The following is a 17,726-nucleotide window of genomic DNA, read 5'->3' as shown; positions in this document are numbered from 1 at the left end:
TCGAGAAAGAAAATTTTTAACCAATCTTACGTATTTTACATAAAAACTGTGTTTTGAAAGACTTTTAAGCATCAGTTTATTAGCCCTCCCGACATCTCCCTGGACCATTGACAGTCCTACTTTACATGAAATGATAAGAGCAACCCAAATGGATATAAAAAGAAAAAATAAGAAATAAAATCAAATCAAAGAAGAAGCACTGCTAAGAAAATATGTGTTAGTTTATTATTAGTAGGCTTCTGGTGAAAGACAAAAATAAAGTTTGTTTATGACTTTGACCTCTTAGATCTTGCAGCGACATTGTAATTTAATCATAAGCTAATAATTTACCAATTCCCCGTTTCAGAGTAACAGAAAGCCATTGTGAGAACAGCAGTTAATTTTCAGCTCTACTTGTGACTTCATCGTGGCTAAAACCCCTCTTGTTTCAAAAGACCACAAGAAATCTGGTGAGGTGATCACACACAATAGGAAGGCTGAAGTTATCAATAGACTAATTTACAATAATTGTATTTGCAAATTGAATATCATTACAATAACAATAAGTATAAAATCCCAAAAAGATACTTGATGCTCTTGAGTAATTACATGCAATTAATTTGTATCTAATTCCAGACTCTGGCACGCTCTACTCTAGCCTTTCTCAGAAATACTTGCTGGCAATGAAAAAATAAGATGCTGCCCAGGCCACCTCTGCTGGGAAAGCTTTATGTCGTGCAAGAAAGATTCAGATTTGGCAGAGAAATGGTGAGTCTGCAGGGAAACATCTAAAGAATCACAGTTTGTCCCATGTACATGTGATAACAGTATTTATGCTATTATTCCAGTTCAGGTCTTTGGCTCTACCTTATCACATTGCCTCTGCTGGCTCATGCTGAACTGTGCCCCTATAGACAGTATGGACATAACTGTTTTGCACTGTCCAAACCAGGACTGGGGAGAGAAGACCCTCAGCTCTCTTAGCTAATGTTTTCCTTTCCAAGGCTGATGAATGAGGAGTAGAGGAATTTGAGCCCCATCTTCCCAAACAGCTGAATGTTTGTCACCAAATAGTTTATATTCCCACAACATAATTGAAGAAGGGAACTAACTAAGGAACTAAGGACCAGGACCTTACATTATTTCTGGACCATACCTCTATGTAAAAATACCTCAAAATGCAAGGGGTTGGTTTCATGAGCATATTTTAGACAAATTGATATTATTCAGTGTGTCTTGGCACAGAGTTCCATGTATTGATACTGATTTTCATCTACTCTTCTCTTTAAAAGTTTAGTTTCAACTTTGAAAGGAAGTAAGGTTTTGAGGTGGATAATAGGGAAATTAGAAAGAGGGTAACAGATGCAGTTATTGCTTTACTTCTTGATACATTGACCTAGCCATGGCTAAAATTATTGAAATCATTCATTAGTATACGTGGATTTTTTTTTTTTTTTTTTAAATTCAACCACTACAGGACACAAGGAAATGTATGTCTTTATGAACAGATAGACATTCCAGGTGTATAAGTGGACTGTGGCTTGGTTGGTTTGGGGAACACATGGTGTACTGTACACAAGTACCCCAAGCGGTACACTCGGTGTGGAGAAAACCTCCACAGCTTGCTCTTAGACTACCAGAAATGACGTCTTGCAGATAAGAACTCACCAACAAGCTTCTGGCAAACATCTTGGATTATCTAACACAGCACTACCGACTTGGAAGATATTCATGATGACCATACAGCCATCCACCACCTCATTACCTGTGCAAAAGGTGCAATAAAAATCTGTACTGACCTATAGAGATGGTGGAAGAGTTGGACTTCTGCCTTAAACTATTGCTAAGCTGGGTAGGAGAGAATGGGATCCTCCTGGGGCAGGACCGATGGCATCTCTACAGGCAGCAGCGCATGGCGCAGTGCCGGGGCCAGGCGCTGTGCAGGCAGCTGCCTGTCCTGGCTCCATGCGGGGTTTTCAATGTGAAAGGCACACAGACAGGTGCGTGCTGCAAAATCCAAATTCACAAGCATCAGTCGTCGTTTGCTGTTTTTATAAGCAGCCCTGCACTGCTTGTTCTTTTGGGCAAGAGTGCATGTGTGTACCTGTGTGTGTACATATATATGTATATAAATATATATATGTATAGATATGCATATCATAGAAATGAAACCAGTACAACCTACAAGCTTGTCTTTGAAGTTAATGCAGTAAAACAACACGTTTTATTTTAAATAGCTTGTGAATAAATATTGTTGCAGGCATCACATAACAAGCGAACTTGAAACTGCTATGCATGGTAGCATTGAGGCTCTGTATAATTAGGTCAGTGTTATAGCTAAAGCAAGGAGGAGTCAGTTCCTAATGGTGCAGAATACTGAACCTCTAAATAATAAAGCTTTCTCTGTGGGGTAACAGAGAGTTAACTCCATCTGACATTAAAGGAGATCTGTTCAATGTGTAAGTTTTTTCTGGAGGGATCTGTAGATGACAAAACAGTGATCTGCCATCGTCTACTTGCTTGGAAGAAACTATCTAAAAATAATCCAAATGCAGAAATGACTGCCCAGGTGGAAGAAATGGTGGGTAGAAGGTAAACCTCCCTGAAACAGAGAGAGCAGTTAGCTGCAGGGGAGCTTCAGCTTTCAAGTTTTTACATTTTTGCTTATGCATCAGATGCTCCTGGGAAGGGTGACACTCAGAAATTGAGTTGTAATTATTTGTTTTGGAAATTAAGTTATGTGTTAAAGAACATATACACCTCGGGACTTCTAGCTCTAACAGCCACTTAGGTTTCAGTACACCAAGAGAATAAATGAACTGAATGAAACTGAGAAGAAAGCTTCTGACTCACATCTTCTCTCTCCTGACTGTAATAAGAAATGTCTTGAAAGCAAAATGTACCGTTTTATGTTATCAATAAGCTCCCCATAGAGTTTATGATAGAGTTATTTACCTCCGTCTGAATGCTAAGGAGGAGTCAGGGACAGAAAAACACACTATTTTTTGAGATGTTTCAAAAATTTGGTTGTGGTTCAGCTCAGAATGAAACTGCAATAAAATAAAACAAAGTATAACCTGAGAGAGCATAATTGATATCTAGGTGACTAGGGAACTAATTTGGCAGGTTGGAGACCCAGGCAAAAATCCCCAAACTACCTGCTAAACATTTGTCTCGAAATTCATACCGTTTGGCCAAAAGTTGTGAATTTGACAAAGCAGCTTTTTTCAGCAAAGGTATTTTAACCAGCTCACCAGCATGCTAAATCCACCTCTTCTCATTCTCCACTTGACTTCCTCCAGTGTTTTGGGTTGCAGTGCCAGAACAGCAGTAATCAATAGCCCAGAAAATTGTAGTATTACATGTCGCTGTAATGACTCGAATGCTAGTATCTGTGTTAGCTTCTTATCCGGCTGTGATGATGCCTACTGATTGGAAAAGAGGGGTACTTGCAACAAAGCTCCTCTGAAATTATCCTCCCAATGTGTGCATGAGGCAGCTGGGAACATTGTGATAACAAGCAAGTCAATCTTCACTTTCTCATTGTCTTCATTCAATCGACAGGTGAGAATATCACCTGCCCAGAGGACTTGGCAGAGGAACTTTCCTGCACTTGTCTCCAGGAAAGGGGGTAAGAAAGACTGGTTTTTTCTTTTGTATTGGGAAATTAGTACTCCACATCATCTGAGGGATTTTAAGTCCCATCTATTTATTCAGTGAGATGGAAAATACTAAAATGAGATTACATGGAAATTACATTGAAATGTGAATACATGTGATACACACGAGTATTGTGTTGACTGTGGCTTCTGTTATTTTCCTGGTAATTTCTGTTATTTTCCAGATGCAATGGGGTCTATGCTAGAGTTTCACCTCTGAATAAGATCTCTCTATGTCTCTCTTTATCTTCTGAACTACTGTATTCCCTGGTTTCCAGTTATGTAATATACAAAAAGTGCTGCAAAGGCTGTTACTAAGCTTCCAGAGCTCAGATAGCATATGCCTCTTGTGCACGCCCTGTGCGGTGTATTGGTGTGTGAAGCAAGCTGGAGCTATGTGGATGCATCTTGGCATTTTCTCTGGTGCTTGTAAGTGGGCTGCTTGTCTTGGAGGAGCAGCTGGCTCCTGATGGGCTGAAACAATGCACAATGTTGGGGATCAGCCCAAGGGCCCAGCTCCCACCCGAGACAGGCTGCAACAGGGCTCTCGCTCAGGGAGCAAAGAAGCTTGGGTTCAGAGAGGTTGTTTTTCAGAAGTGGTTTCTCTATGAGTGAAACAGAGAACTTTATGAGACAAGGAAAGTAGTTGGGTTTTGGCTGTATTGTCAAATTTATGTGAACATACAAAGAGCAACAAGTATTCAGAGAAGGCTAGTTAAGGGATTCTTGGTGTAAAGGAGTAACGGTGCTTACCATGGGCTTGTAGGGGGCAAAACCAGCCTGCTAGTGCAAAAAGCATGTATCATTCAAAGGATTTTTTTTTCTTCCTTTGTTCTTGTTTCACTCAGGTTTAATGGGTGATGAGAAGGCTTTTCTAATCAATATCTTAATGGGAAGGTATAGAAGCCTGATTCTTTGCTTTCTGTACTGTTTTGAGAAGCTGTTTATGGTGGTTGAATTGGTTAAATGGCAGAAGACCTAACAGTTCCTCTCCTCTGCCAAGTATTTTCCAAAGGCTTAGGGAAGGAGCTTGGTGCAAATGAGGGGCTCTGTTTCTCTGTCTCCGATGATTTTCTGGAGGAGGTGGAGGCAATGTGTAAACCCAGGCCAAGGCTCTGGGCTTCTTTTAGTAGCGGAGATGGAAGATGCATTTATGCTCCCTGATAAGTCCTCCAAAATGTGTGCGTTTTCCTATCCCCAACTAATGCCAAGTCTTTTCTAGAGCTTACAATGGATGCCTGTGGGCTGAGGACATGATGCAAAGTGTGATGTCACCAGGGCAACCTTCCTAGGGCTAGAATGAAATTCTGGTGAGATCAGATTAAATCATACGTCTTACTTTCAATAAAGCACGTTTTCTTTCCCCCAAGTTTGCCTCCGGAGATGACAATGAATTCCTTTGATACAGACAAATGAAGATGGAACAACTTGTGTTAAACACTTTCATAGGAGCTGTTTTTTCTTTCTTTTTTAATCTGCAAGAATCCCTCCTATGTATGCTGCTGCTCTCATTACATACAGAGCTCTTCTCTGAGCATAGTTAAGGCACAGCATTTTAAAGCCTGGAACTGGTGTTTCTTCTCTTCAAGAGGGTGTTAACAGAAGGTTACAATTATACATACATTTTAATATGTAACCCTCTATTGTAAACAATTCACTTTTAATACGTCTGGCTTTGTTTGCTGTAAAGTTATACATTATATTTGGATTAATGATTCACTTGGCTGTATAGTAATTTCTCTATATAGGTACAATCTCACTGCAGTCATCCTAGATTATTTTTTAACATAATCTAATTTTGAAAAGAAAACCTCCTCCCTGTTTATAAAAATATTATTTGTTCCTGGCTTTCATACATATGTTTGGAGGAAAGAAATGAGTGATACTGAATAATGACTAGCACTCAGTCTCTCTAACCACAAATTATGCACCTCTATTTGCAATTTATTCTAAATGTTCATTGTTGTTGGGGTTTTTTTAAACACTTTCTCTTTGTGTATTCTCTCATCTTGCTGTGTAAATTCATGTTCACAACTCCTCTGAATCCATGCTCAGAAACACAAGTAACCAAGCTGAATTGTGGAATGTGGGCTCCTATAAAGGCATGAGGGGCAGCCAGGAGCTTCTGTGGTTGCTGTGAGATTGGGTTTAGACTCATAGGATAGCGGGTGGAGAAAGACAAAGACCAACTATTGCACCACCCCAGCATGACCTAGTCCATATAGGAATGGGGGGATGTAAGTATCTGCTGTTGGTATTGGAGCAAAACAGAAATAGGGAGAAATTGTTCCTGTGTTGCTCCAGGATGGAATAGCTTCCTCCCTCCTCTCTCTTGGGGTGTGTGCTTGAGATATGATCTAGCTCAAGGAAGGGAGAACAAATAATCTTGTCTATATATAACAAATATATCTGTAGCATATATGCAGACACCTATCTGAATGAGATCCCTCTTATGACAAATTTATTATGCAGCAATGTGGGAGAGGAATCTCTGGATGGAAACACTAGAAAATGTTGCTCTTCCCATCAGAGAAAAGCTTTTGTTCAAAATGCTCTGGTTGCTGGATTAGGGTAATGACAACAAACGACTGTGAGGGGTTATCCCACTCAATACATGCTATATGTATTTCCTTAATGTTTAAGGAATATTATAAAGACAGTACTCTCAATGTTACCACAGAGGCAGCGAAGAAATGAGAATAAACCATTTCTGTTTGTAGTACCCCACAATTTTTGCCATTGGTGACAGTGAAATAGGAGAATGGTATTAAAATAGCTGAAGTGTCTTGCTGAGGGTACAGAGACAGGAGTTTGGGCCAGAGAAATAGGTTTTTGTTTGCTTAGTTGGGGAAGTATATGTTTGTAATCCCATAGATTTTTCTTTCATGTGCTGTAGAAATAAATGTGCCTTAATATACAAAGCTCACTTGTCTTGGATTGTGCTGACTGACAATCCTAAATAGCTTCATGTTCATGTGTCTACATTTATGGCTTCTTGATTCGTGGCATAACTGTTCCAGAGAAGCTATGAGCTAGGTGCCAGGAAAGGGAACAGCACCAGGCAAAATCCTGTCTCCACTGAAATCAAGGGCAGCATTCCTCAGATAACGTCTCCCACTAGTTCAGCCTCCTGCCTGCCCTCTCTCCCCAGAAGTAGCATTGTGAACTATGAAATAAATCAGTGCTGCATAACGGTGTTCTCTGGTCAACCGTAGTTCTAATACCTGTAGGACAAGGAACCCTGAATACAGATGTTTAATCTATTACAAAGAGGAAAATGCAGCTCTCTCTTTTCAGACAATACAAAGGACCAAGTTTTCAATGTCTCATGCTAATTCCTAAGTAGAGGTTTTGCGTAAGTATTAATTAACATTAATACACACTTCATATATGGCTACTAATCTATTGTCTGTTCTTTCTAAGCAAGATAAATAATACTTTCCAATTCTACCCTTTCAGAAATTTGCAGGTCCAGCCTAATATTATGAAACGGAGAGAACTGTCTCTATTTTTACCCAGAAGTAATGTGTAATATACCAAAGTCTAAAGCCAAGTTAGCTGATGGCATGCATGTGGTAGGGAATTCATTTCACTAGTGATCACCACCAGCTCCAGAGTTAAGCAATTCCAACATGGAAAGACTCCAGGCAGCTCTGAAAACCAAATGAGGAGTTTGTTAGCTTGGGAAATCCAAGCATCAGAGTTTATGAGACCTAGATGACCTTTCATATGAACACAACATGGTTAAGAGATGAGTGTGCAGGATCTGAGTTGACTTAATCTTACATCAGCTTTCTCTGCTGAGGAACACCAAGCTACTGTATGTAACATAAGCGCTGGTCTGATACTCTCATGACTCAAGCTAAGATGCCAAGGCTTCAGTCAACTTGTGACTCTCTTATGTGCAGGAGAGGCATTGTAAGACACTATTTAGAGTCCAAAAGCCAGGGAAAATAAGCCCATGTAGCTAAAGACCTGCAGTTCACAGACAGTTGAGCGGAATGCAAGCAGGTGTGCACAAGCAGAAGATATGTATATGGGGAAATACATCGCAACATTAATGGCTTCAAAGAGACCCAGGGCAGAGAGATTGTTTCAGCACAGCCACAGCAACAACCAGAGGAATGGTCAGTGTAGCTTCCTTGTGTGCTAAACTGAGAGAGTTTCCTTCCCTCTTGAGACTTTTCAAAAAATAATGAAAGTTTCCCTTTCTAAAACAAAGAAAAAAGTATTGAAAACCAAATTAAGAGCTCTGTTCTTTTAACGTATTAATATGTTAACTACATTAAAAATAAACCTTTCAGGATTGATTTTCACTGGAAAAATGGGTGCACTGGGTATGGCTGTGATTGAGAGTGGGAAACCAGCAGCACTAACCCAGCTCTTTCTCCTGTCAGGCTGGTTTAGTGAGAGCAATGTGGTGCTTTGCATTTCTAAAAGTGAAGCCACTTATTTGAGACAGTTGAATAAGCAAGTTTACTTGAATCTGTACCTTGAGTTTCTGCCTTTAAGGCCCATGCATGTTCTTATAGTACTTTTTGTAGCCCCAGCAGACAAAATGAATTGCAATTACACCTCAAAGAGGTTTCTTTCCTCTAGTGGATTCTCTCTTAGGCAGCAGGCTGTAACAGCCTGACTCCTTGCCATGTTACTCCAGTATTACACTTTACTACAATCAGTTGGACCAGTGGTCTTGGGAGTTGGAGTAATGTAACAAAAATATTTCATCCCTGGATATGAAATTCCTTTGAACTTCCTTACACTGCAGTCAACTGAGCTGTTACCTTCAAACAAGCATATTTTCCCAGACTGTTTCCATTTTTTTGAAGACATTCAAAAATACTCTGATTTTTTTTTTTTTTTTTTTGCTTTCAGACACATTTATTGAAATTGAGAATGTGTCAAAATTATCTCCTGAGGTGGGAACCCTGAAGTATTCATTTCCTGAAAAGTTCAGCTTTGCTAATCACAATCAGATGCTAGCCAACGTAACAGGTCCTCCCCAGGCTTGTTACAGCCTTCTCAGAAATCTGACTTCCCATCTCATACAATAATATTATCTTGATAGTGGCTTTGAGTCATTTTTGTGGATATTTACATGATGTCTACTGACTCCTCCTGCCTTTAAGGGCCTCATCCAAAGTCCAGTGAGATATTTTCCACTGCCTTCAAAAAGAGTAAGATAAGGCATTTGAAAAGATCATTCATTTAGGAAAATACGTTCTCTCTGCAAGTACTTACATGCTGCTGGGCTTGCATCTTTGCTAAAGGGATTGCAGGCTCTATAGTGCATGTGTGAGTCATGCTGGTGAATCAGAGTTTTCCCTGGTTTTCAAACTGTGGTTTTCTTTGTAATAAAGCACACGTCGTATTTTCACAGCCAAAGTTCTACCATCACATCCCTTTCACAGACATACATACTAAAGGGAGAGTTATCCATGGCCTTACATATCTCATTCAAATAACAAAGGCCAGTACTAGAATGATGCACCTTTTTTTTTTTTTGTTGTTTCTAAATTAGATCTTTTTAAAAGTGCAACACGAGTTTCTTGAAATAGTTTCAAAATACAGGAACAGTTAAGCTGCTGGGTATTTTGGGCAGGAATCAAGCATTTCTATCAACTAGGTTACCTTTTGTGAATCTAACCTTCAAGGGGGAAAAAAAACCACACCCATTTTTCCAGGAAGTAACTCACTGCTACTCCTTGATGGATGTTCAGTTCAACAAAAAGCGTATGATATACTAAAAGGTGCTAATTATTTGGTATTTTGCTGTTCTGTCTTCATCCCTCTCTCTACAGTATTAATCCTCTAGACATTTCTGTTGTGGAAATAGTCTTGAAACCATAAAAACAAATGCCATTTAGGATGCTAGGCACAGGTCCCTGGTTAGTGTAAATCAGCCCTGACTAGGGTGTATTTATATTGCTATCACCTGGAAATCCAGGCTGTTACCATTGTCCTTTCACAAAGTGATCTGGGACTGGCTCCCAGAGGAAAAGTGAAGCTCCCCCTCCCACCCCGCCTTGCATTTCCTATGATAGTGCCCCCCCAAGAACTCATGTATAGATGGGAGATGAACTAGATGTACCTCTAGGTCTTTCCATTGATAGACATTGTGATACATCAAGTTGTTTGCAACACAAAATTAGTTCACACCAGATTTTAAAAAAAAAAAAAAAAAAAAAAAAAAAGCCAATTGCCTTAATCATTAGCAAGAAAAAGAGAACAGAAATAGAGGAGAGAAAGATCTGAAAAGATTTTGGAACAACAGTTTTTAGGGTGTTTGATTTACTATTCAAGTGTGCACAGCTGCTGCTCGGGGGGGAAAAGGCATCATGCCAAAAAGGAGAGACAAGGGTAGAACAGCAACGAAAGAGGAGATCACTTGCAGACTGGATTATTAAACAGGCTTGGAAAAAGGTCCCCTCATTCCTCCCTCCATCAAAAAGTTGTCTGCTTCAGAGTCCCATCAGCTCACAGATATTCCACTTAAGCATCTCTGATGCCATGAACTGATGGCAGAGCCAGAATCCACCCTTCATTACTCCAGTTCCATTTTCCTCAGAGGCAACATTAGCTGCGTTAAAAGCTCCCTTATTGGTAGCATTTCTCTTGCACACTCCCTCACATCTTTCAAACAATCAGCTGGAGTGGAAGATATATAATTATTCATTTTGGTGAAATGACAGCAGTCAACACTGCCTGTCCACAGCAATTCAAGCTCTTGGCATGTCTGTTGTGCCATTACGTGGGAAGGCATAAAGCTTCAGTACATGACACCTGATGGGAACGGTCCAGGTACGGATCAGAAATGCTTGCCAAAACTGATCACAGCAGCCGCTTCCTTACTTTTCAACAAGGTGAGGGATGTCTCCCTTTGGACCCAGAGATTTGTCATCGTTCAAGCACTGCTATACTTGTACAGACACTGATTGACTCAGTCTTAATAGCATTGATCGGCTCGCTCAGGTGACAGTCCTATAATACAGCCGTTTATTCTGCTGCTCCCACCACCAGGCAGCTAACATTTTTCTCTGCTTCCTTTGATGCTCTTTTTGTTGTTCTAGTCTCCTTGGATTTGCTCACGGTTTGCATTGCTGGAAGGTTTCAGCAACACCCTGCTCTTGCTCTGAGCTACAAGGGCATGGGCTGATCCTTGGGCAATGGGGCCAGGTGCCTTTCTATCAGTGAAGCAGGGTTTGACACAGATTTTCATGTGCTCCCCACTGATCAGTGCTCAGCAAGGGAGAAGAACTGGGTTTGTGTTACTGGTTTGGATTACTTTGTTTATGAGAATCTCGCTTTTGGTGATGAATGCTTGCACATTATACAAGAGTGGCTTCAAATTTCTCTTTGAAGCATGGGTCTAGAAATACTGCCAGATGATATTTCTTCCCAGGCAAATAATTCCTTTTCTATGGAAAACGAGAATGCTTTGTCAGTTACAAAAGACCCTAATATGGTACAACTTGTCATCTTATTTACAAACACAGCCTCTTTATTCCAGTAAGAGGTGAATACACTGTTCAAACATTGAACTGGTCAAATTTACCATAAACTAAGCTGGCATTGCCTTCCCAAGTGACCAGTTCAAACAATTCACCAAACCAGCCATTGAATTCCACAAGGGCTCTGGACATAACATCTGCTTTTGCCTAGGCTCTGCTAGTCACAGCTTTCTGATCTTCCAGCACTCACTTGGGAACAGGCTTTGGATTAGCTGGAACTACTTCAGTCTGATTTAACAAGCTACTTTTTATTCTCCCCGTGGTTTAGTCACAATTTCTCTTACCTTTTAGGGAATATTCTGTTTTAAGGAGACATTTATCTAATTCCTATTCCTACCAATTTTTGAGATTTGAATTATCATGTTTAGTGGTCATGACAAACACACTATAGCCAAGTGCAAGAAAAATTCTTTGAATGCAGATTGACATGAAGGAAAATTTTCAGAGGAGTTTATGTGACTACGGTGTACAAATCCAAATGACTTTGAATTTTCTACCTAATATCTTTCTAATGATCTTAAGAGTCCAGTTGTCTGGTTTACTAATTATGAATCCAATTTTCAAAAGTGTCAGACTTTCGCAAATGGGACTTAAAATTCTTAAGTCACTAAGGAACTGTAGCACTGAAAGTTTAATTTGCTGTGTACTATGTAAACTAAGTTCCTTGTCTATGTCTGTGTAATGTTATCGTGTTAAAATTTTGCTATGGGCCTCACTCAGAACTCTAAGGTTATTTTTATCATCATGATAATGGCCCTGAAAGATGATCTTGAGCTTTTGTTCTATTCCATTTCAAAAGACCCATGTAATAGCATTTTTGCCTCACTTCCTTTTGAAGACCAGTGTTCAGTGTAATATTATTTACCATTTGGAAATTTTACAGATTTTCATCCAGAATATATATTTTTAAAAATTTTATTCTCTGTTTTGCTTTTCTTGAGTGACTCCCTCTTCTGCAGTCATGCAATTTTTTTTTTTTTTTATTTTGTTGAATATAGCAGTGTCAATGGTTAAATATGTCCTTGGAATCAAATCTCTTGAGACCCTTTCCCACTAACATTGTTCCTGCAGAGATCCCTTAAATTTGTAAAGATACTCATACCAGTGCTAGATTAGATGCAATTATCAGCTGACACCTTCGTCCATGGCAAAATATCCCTATGGCCTCAAATGGCTTCTGACTGTAACAGCTTTGGGGAGGTTTGAGAATAGATGTTTTAGAGCAAGTTAGCTTTACTTTTTCCTGTTTAAAAAAATTATGGGTGTATGCATCTGCCTTGCAATCAATGTGTGATCACTTGGCTGTTTACCCTTTATGATAGAGTAATTCTGTTGGTCTGACTGATCTACTGATTTTAAACAACCAACATAAAAATAAAGGGCAAGTGTCTTTGTGAGGTTGTGATTTTCTGTTTGGTATTTAGAAAAGAAAGAGTCTTCTTGATACAAATAGTGGTTTTGGATTTAATTTTCCTTCACTTTCCAGTGTGACACATTTTTTTCTGATTTGTGTAAATAGTACACAAGACTAAAGGTGAATTTTGATCCATATCATAGTGTTTCAATCAAAAGCACAGGCTGTTGTTCATTATTTTATGTTTATAATCCTGGATATCCTCCTCCCCATCACCACAGACCCCCAGCATAAGTTCCTGGTATTTACACATGTGATTTTCTAGGTCACTATTGGCTTCCTCAGAAATTATGCATCTTTCTTTTTTGTATGCTTACAGGTGATTACAGACAACAGTATCCTCTTTGCAAATTCATTGAATTCTGGGAAATGAACTGATCACTAGTATAGCCTTCTCCTTTTCTGTAGCACTGATATCAAATTCATCAGAACAATCCAAACACTGATTAAAACAAAGTATTAGTTGATTTTGGTTGAGTCATCTTTTGTTTTTATCCTTTTCCTATCCGGTGTCTCCATCTCATAATTACTTTTGAATGTCACACATGGTACCACAACTGAAACACTGTTTAAAATAAAACATAACCAATTATTTTCTTGTTTACTACTAAATGAACATTGTCAAATTAAAATGTTATCTTATTTTACACACATAGTAAAGCTGAAGGGAAAGAAAAGTAAGGGAAATGATCCACACTCCTATACTGCAGGGTTTTCTCAAAAGAAATCATTGCAAGTTACTTGATATATGCATTCTTTCCAAAGAAAGACACAAGTGCATTCTATGAGGTAGGGTGGATTTTGAAGACAGCAGTGTGTAGGAAGTACTAGAGCCAAGCACATCCTTTCAACTGTGATTTCTAACTGGTTTACTAATTCTTTGTTTTGGAACTAGCTTACCCCCTTTATTTTCATGCTCGAAGCTTTTCTGCAAAGACTTTGGTTTCTGTAGGCTTTGGAGCAGCCCCACAGTAACCCAGTCCTTTATGTCAAGCAGGTGGGAAATATTTGGGCTAAATTGGTTTACTGGTTCACCACAAAGGGTTGTTGAAATCTAGGTATATCCCTGCAAGATTTTGGATATGATTGCAGCTTGAAAATAAAGAAAACAACCATCAGGCTTGCAAGTTATTGAAATTTTTAGTCAGTCATGGAGATCCATACTGGGAGCTACGAGAATCCCCAGCCAATGCAATCTGCACTGGATTCAGATGAACTTCCCAAATAAACCTAGTCCCAAAGGATCACCTTGTAAGGACCCAGTTGTGAAAATGCTTTTTAACTACCCAGACTGAGCAAGCCGATCTGTCGAGCTTTCTTTAGGACAGCTGTGAAACCATAAAGCATTTCCCAATGGTTTCCAGGGGCAGGCAAAATTGCAGTAGTCCTTCTTGACATGCTTCAATGCATCTCAGCTCACCAATAGCCCTTGTTTTAGGGAACATGAGGCTATTAAAGACAGTTTAAGCACACAGAAGTAAACCCTACATTAAACCAGCTAGCAGCCATATGCGTCTACTTCATTGCAACTCAGCTGCACAACCTTCCCTATATAATGGGCATCGTTTTCTGTATAGGAAAACCCTCCCCAATAAATGTTGTTAATCTCATTCTAACCATACTTTTATAAATACAATGACATGGTCAATGGCCCCACTGAGACCACATTTCCCAATAATGAGGGAAATGGTATTTACAGGAAGAACTTAAATATTTCTTTTGTACTGGAGCATGCATTTTTGCATGTAGTATATGAACCCCCTAATACAACTATGACTAATGTACCCATCTAATTAAATTTTTACAGCATTCCAGCATGTCAGTGTCAAATGTTTGCCTCCAGTTACCCTCCTCATAACACTGTCAAATAAACTTCTGCTTTTTATATTTAGTGTCTGCCTCCCTCCTTCCATACCATGCGAAATCGAGGCATCATCATCATCTTCACGAAGACAGGAAAACTGCCTCCTGCTTCCTCTTGTCCCAGCAGTGACCCTTAAGCTTTTAACTTGCCATATCAGATCTGCTGTTCTGCAGGATGATCCCATGTACTGTTATTCAATGCAAGGATTAGAATTTGGAGTTAGAAGATTATATGTATATGCAAATAAAAGGAAGCAAACCGTATATAAAACTTTGTTTCATTTGCAATTTTCCCTGCAGAGAAGTGAGACTTTCCCACTAACCAAATAGCTGATTGGAAACAATTCAGGGAAAGATAAAACAGGAAAACAACAAGCTTAGGGCTAGTAACTGTTAGAACATCAAAGCCAGGTGAAAAGGTCCATAAGGCACCTCTTGGTTATATCCCTTTAAATAACAAAAAGGTTCATGTTTGGGGATAAAGTGGGATTACTCCCCCAAATCAGGCATCACCAGGAAAATAAAGACTGTTCAGTTCAGTCTGTTTAATCTTCCCTTTACAACACAGGCAGGTCATCATGCAATCTCCCTGAATCCCTAGGTAAGCACTAAGTTGTTGCCTTTAATTAGTCTGCAAGTTATAGTTTAAATGCAGTGGCCTGACATTGCAATTAGGTATGCAAGATAAGATCCCAATAAATGATTTCTCAAGTCTAATATTCTGCAGTGAAGCCTTCTGGAGTGCCAACACAATGGGTATTCTACTCACCATGCAGCAGATGCAAACAGGGGCATTCAAAGTGCACTATTGTAAAGGAGCAGTGTGTACTGCTTTAATCCCTTAGTTTAAATGCTTGTTATTTGAACAGGTTCTAGAAAATAACCCTTCATTAATATCATTAGGAGTAGACTGAGGCCAAACCCATTAGCTACCTAGTAGTTGTAGATATGGTTGAACCTACATGACAATAAAATGTTGTTTTGGGAAGTTTATCAATGAACTGCAAATGAGCGTTTCAGGTTGAAAAGTTTCCCCAGCAGCAGATTTTCACCAATGAGTAAACCAAGATGAAAGCTAGGACTTCTGATGGTGCCAGTTCCCTCCTCCTCGTGGGGAGTATCACAGACTAGGATTTGGTACAAGCCTGATCTCTGCACCTGAGGGCTTGTGTGTTGTTTTTAAAGGTTTTGGGACATTTATTCTTCTTGGAAATTGCTGAGCCTTTGCCACTTACAAAAACCACAGAGCAATGACAAAGACATTTGTAAGCATGATGGGGCTTTTCATAGAAGAAACTGGGCAAAATATAATCCAAGAAATTATTACAAACAAGTCAATCTTGTTCTGAGGAGTCTGAAGTCTTTTTTCACTTGGACCACAAAACAAGGTTTAGGTTATGTCAAAAGAGATTAAGAGGAAATAATGCAGCTTCTAAATTCAGGGTGCTGAATAATCTTGAATTTGGTGCTTAGGTTACCAGGTAGTGTCTGAAAATTTCTCAGTGCCCAGGAATGGGATTCATACAGGTGAGGACAGTCAGCATGAACTGCCTAAGTGGTCTTATAGGAAATGTCAGGGGAAGGTGTGGACTTTTTGAAGAGTTAAGTGTCTTCCTCTGGACCAAGCAGAGAGCTTTTCTTTTTTAGAAATTCATGGTCTTGGATCTTCCATGGACATTCAAATCCTGAATCTTTTCCCCAGAAGTGGAGAAAGGAAAGCTTTTCTCTGCCTAGTAACGGGGCTGGAGAGGAGGTGAGACCAGCCTGGGAGAGGCAGGGTGCTGAGAGCACCGCTTCCCTCCTGCCCTCTGCCTAAAGGCATTCAAACCCACATCTCTTACCTCATCCTGCTGAGCTTCCTCCCGGCATGACTATAGGACTTGAGTCATTTACTGCCCTCCCTATGGAAAGTGCTCCCCTTTATACAGAGCCCTGCAGCCTGCAGAGATGAGGAAATGTGTGCCAGGACCCCAGCAGATTTTAGGTTGCTCCAAGATAAGGAGGATCTAAACTCGAGCATGAAAACCCCAAATGCCATCTAAATTTCACATTTGGTGATTAAGTCCTTTGGAGAGAGTACCCGAATTGCCATGTCAGTGGGTAAGCAGTAAGCTGGTTCAAACAAACAAGTGCTTTTCAGCAGGGGCTTACTCATAAAAATTTTCATATCTCATTAACCAGTTGATTCTGCAAACCTCCCCCACCCGTTAATTTTTTCCCCATCTCTTTCCCTTGGCATGCTTCCTATTTCTCACAGCAGCAGCTGCACACAGTTGAATAGTAAATCAAACACCCTAAAAACTGTTGTTTTAATACAATGTCTAAGATTTCCTAATTCTCTTTTCCCCCCTTATTTTTCTTGATAACCATTCTGGCTCATCTTTGTCTGGTAGTAAAATAACTAAATCTGGTAGCAAAAGCCTGACCTGTATTTTTATTTTTTGTAGAAATTAGTGGGTAGGTTAGTAAGTGAAAAGCAAGTAATCCACAAGCAGTTTAGATAAGTGGATATTACAGGCTTGTGTTGTTAATTGGTATTAAATACATTTTTTAAATTACATTTCAGTAGCAAATGACTTTTCTCATCAGACTCTCTTGTGGCAGAGCTATTTCTTTCGTCATGGTTATAAGCCTTTGGAGAAATCAGTGTATGCATCCCCCGCAGCCTTCATTTCATCCTCTCTCTGGGCCATGCCATCTGGCAGCGTCATCTTTCTCTAAATCTTCAGGTGCCTCTGTTGGCCTGAAAAACCTTCTGAAAGCAGGTTGAGTTCACCATGTCTTAAGAGACATCCTCTCTAGGACAAAAGCACCTTCACAGTTTCCTGAAGGTGTCTGGAGGCTTCTTCCCAGCCCACGGTGCAGCATCAGAGGTGGCTTCCTGGCTTGAGAAAGGGTGAATGAATCCCCACTGGCAAGGCTGCAACTCTTTGAAGCAGATAGTTCGCAGTAATCAAGAGCCCAATCTGCTGGAAAAGTTATTGAACTTTTGTTATCTCTGTACAACTTGGATTGTTTAGTGTGGGACGCGCAACTTCTGGGTTAGTGTTCACATCTCTGATTATACACAGCGCTAGGGTTTTTTCTATTTTGTTTTTAATCTGGGCTGTTCAGTGGAACCAGCCAATGGTAAATCCATCTCAGTGAAATGCCGTCTGTTATGAGTTAGGAGGAAAACTGGTTTGATTATGCTTGCAACGTGCAAATTGCAGATGCAGTGCCAGTAACACTCTACTAGTGTAGTGAAACTGCACATGGGGGAAAGTGTCCTTCCCTTCAAGAACAGCCTTTGTGTTCCCT

General features: G+C 39.8%; 1 long non-coding RNA gene across 1 annotated transcript in view; it reads left to right on the top strand.

The window, feature by feature from the left end:
• Nucleotides 1-643: 643 nt before the first annotated feature.
• LOC116961089 overlaps nucleotides 644-17,726 on the top strand; it is a 34,235-nt gene continuing 17,152 nt past the window's right edge. Inside the window, exons 1-2 of the long non-coding RNA XR_004406762.1 lie at nucleotides 644-747; nucleotides 3,544-3,610. This is a non-coding gene — a long non-coding RNA (uncharacterized LOC116961089). The remainder of the gene's footprint in view (nucleotides 748-3,543; nucleotides 3,611-17,726) is intronic.

This window comes from Tyto alba, unplaced genomic scaffold (genome assembly GCF_018691265.1).
Source record: "Tyto alba isolate M040663 unplaced genomic scaffold, T.alba_DEE_v4.0 Super-Scaffold_26, whole genome shotgun sequence".
NCBI classification, from domain to species: domain Eukaryota; kingdom Metazoa; phylum Chordata; class Aves; order Strigiformes; family Tytonidae; genus Tyto; species Tyto alba.
Note: the sequence above shows the minus strand (reverse complement) of the source record. Positions and strands in the feature narration are given on the sequence as shown.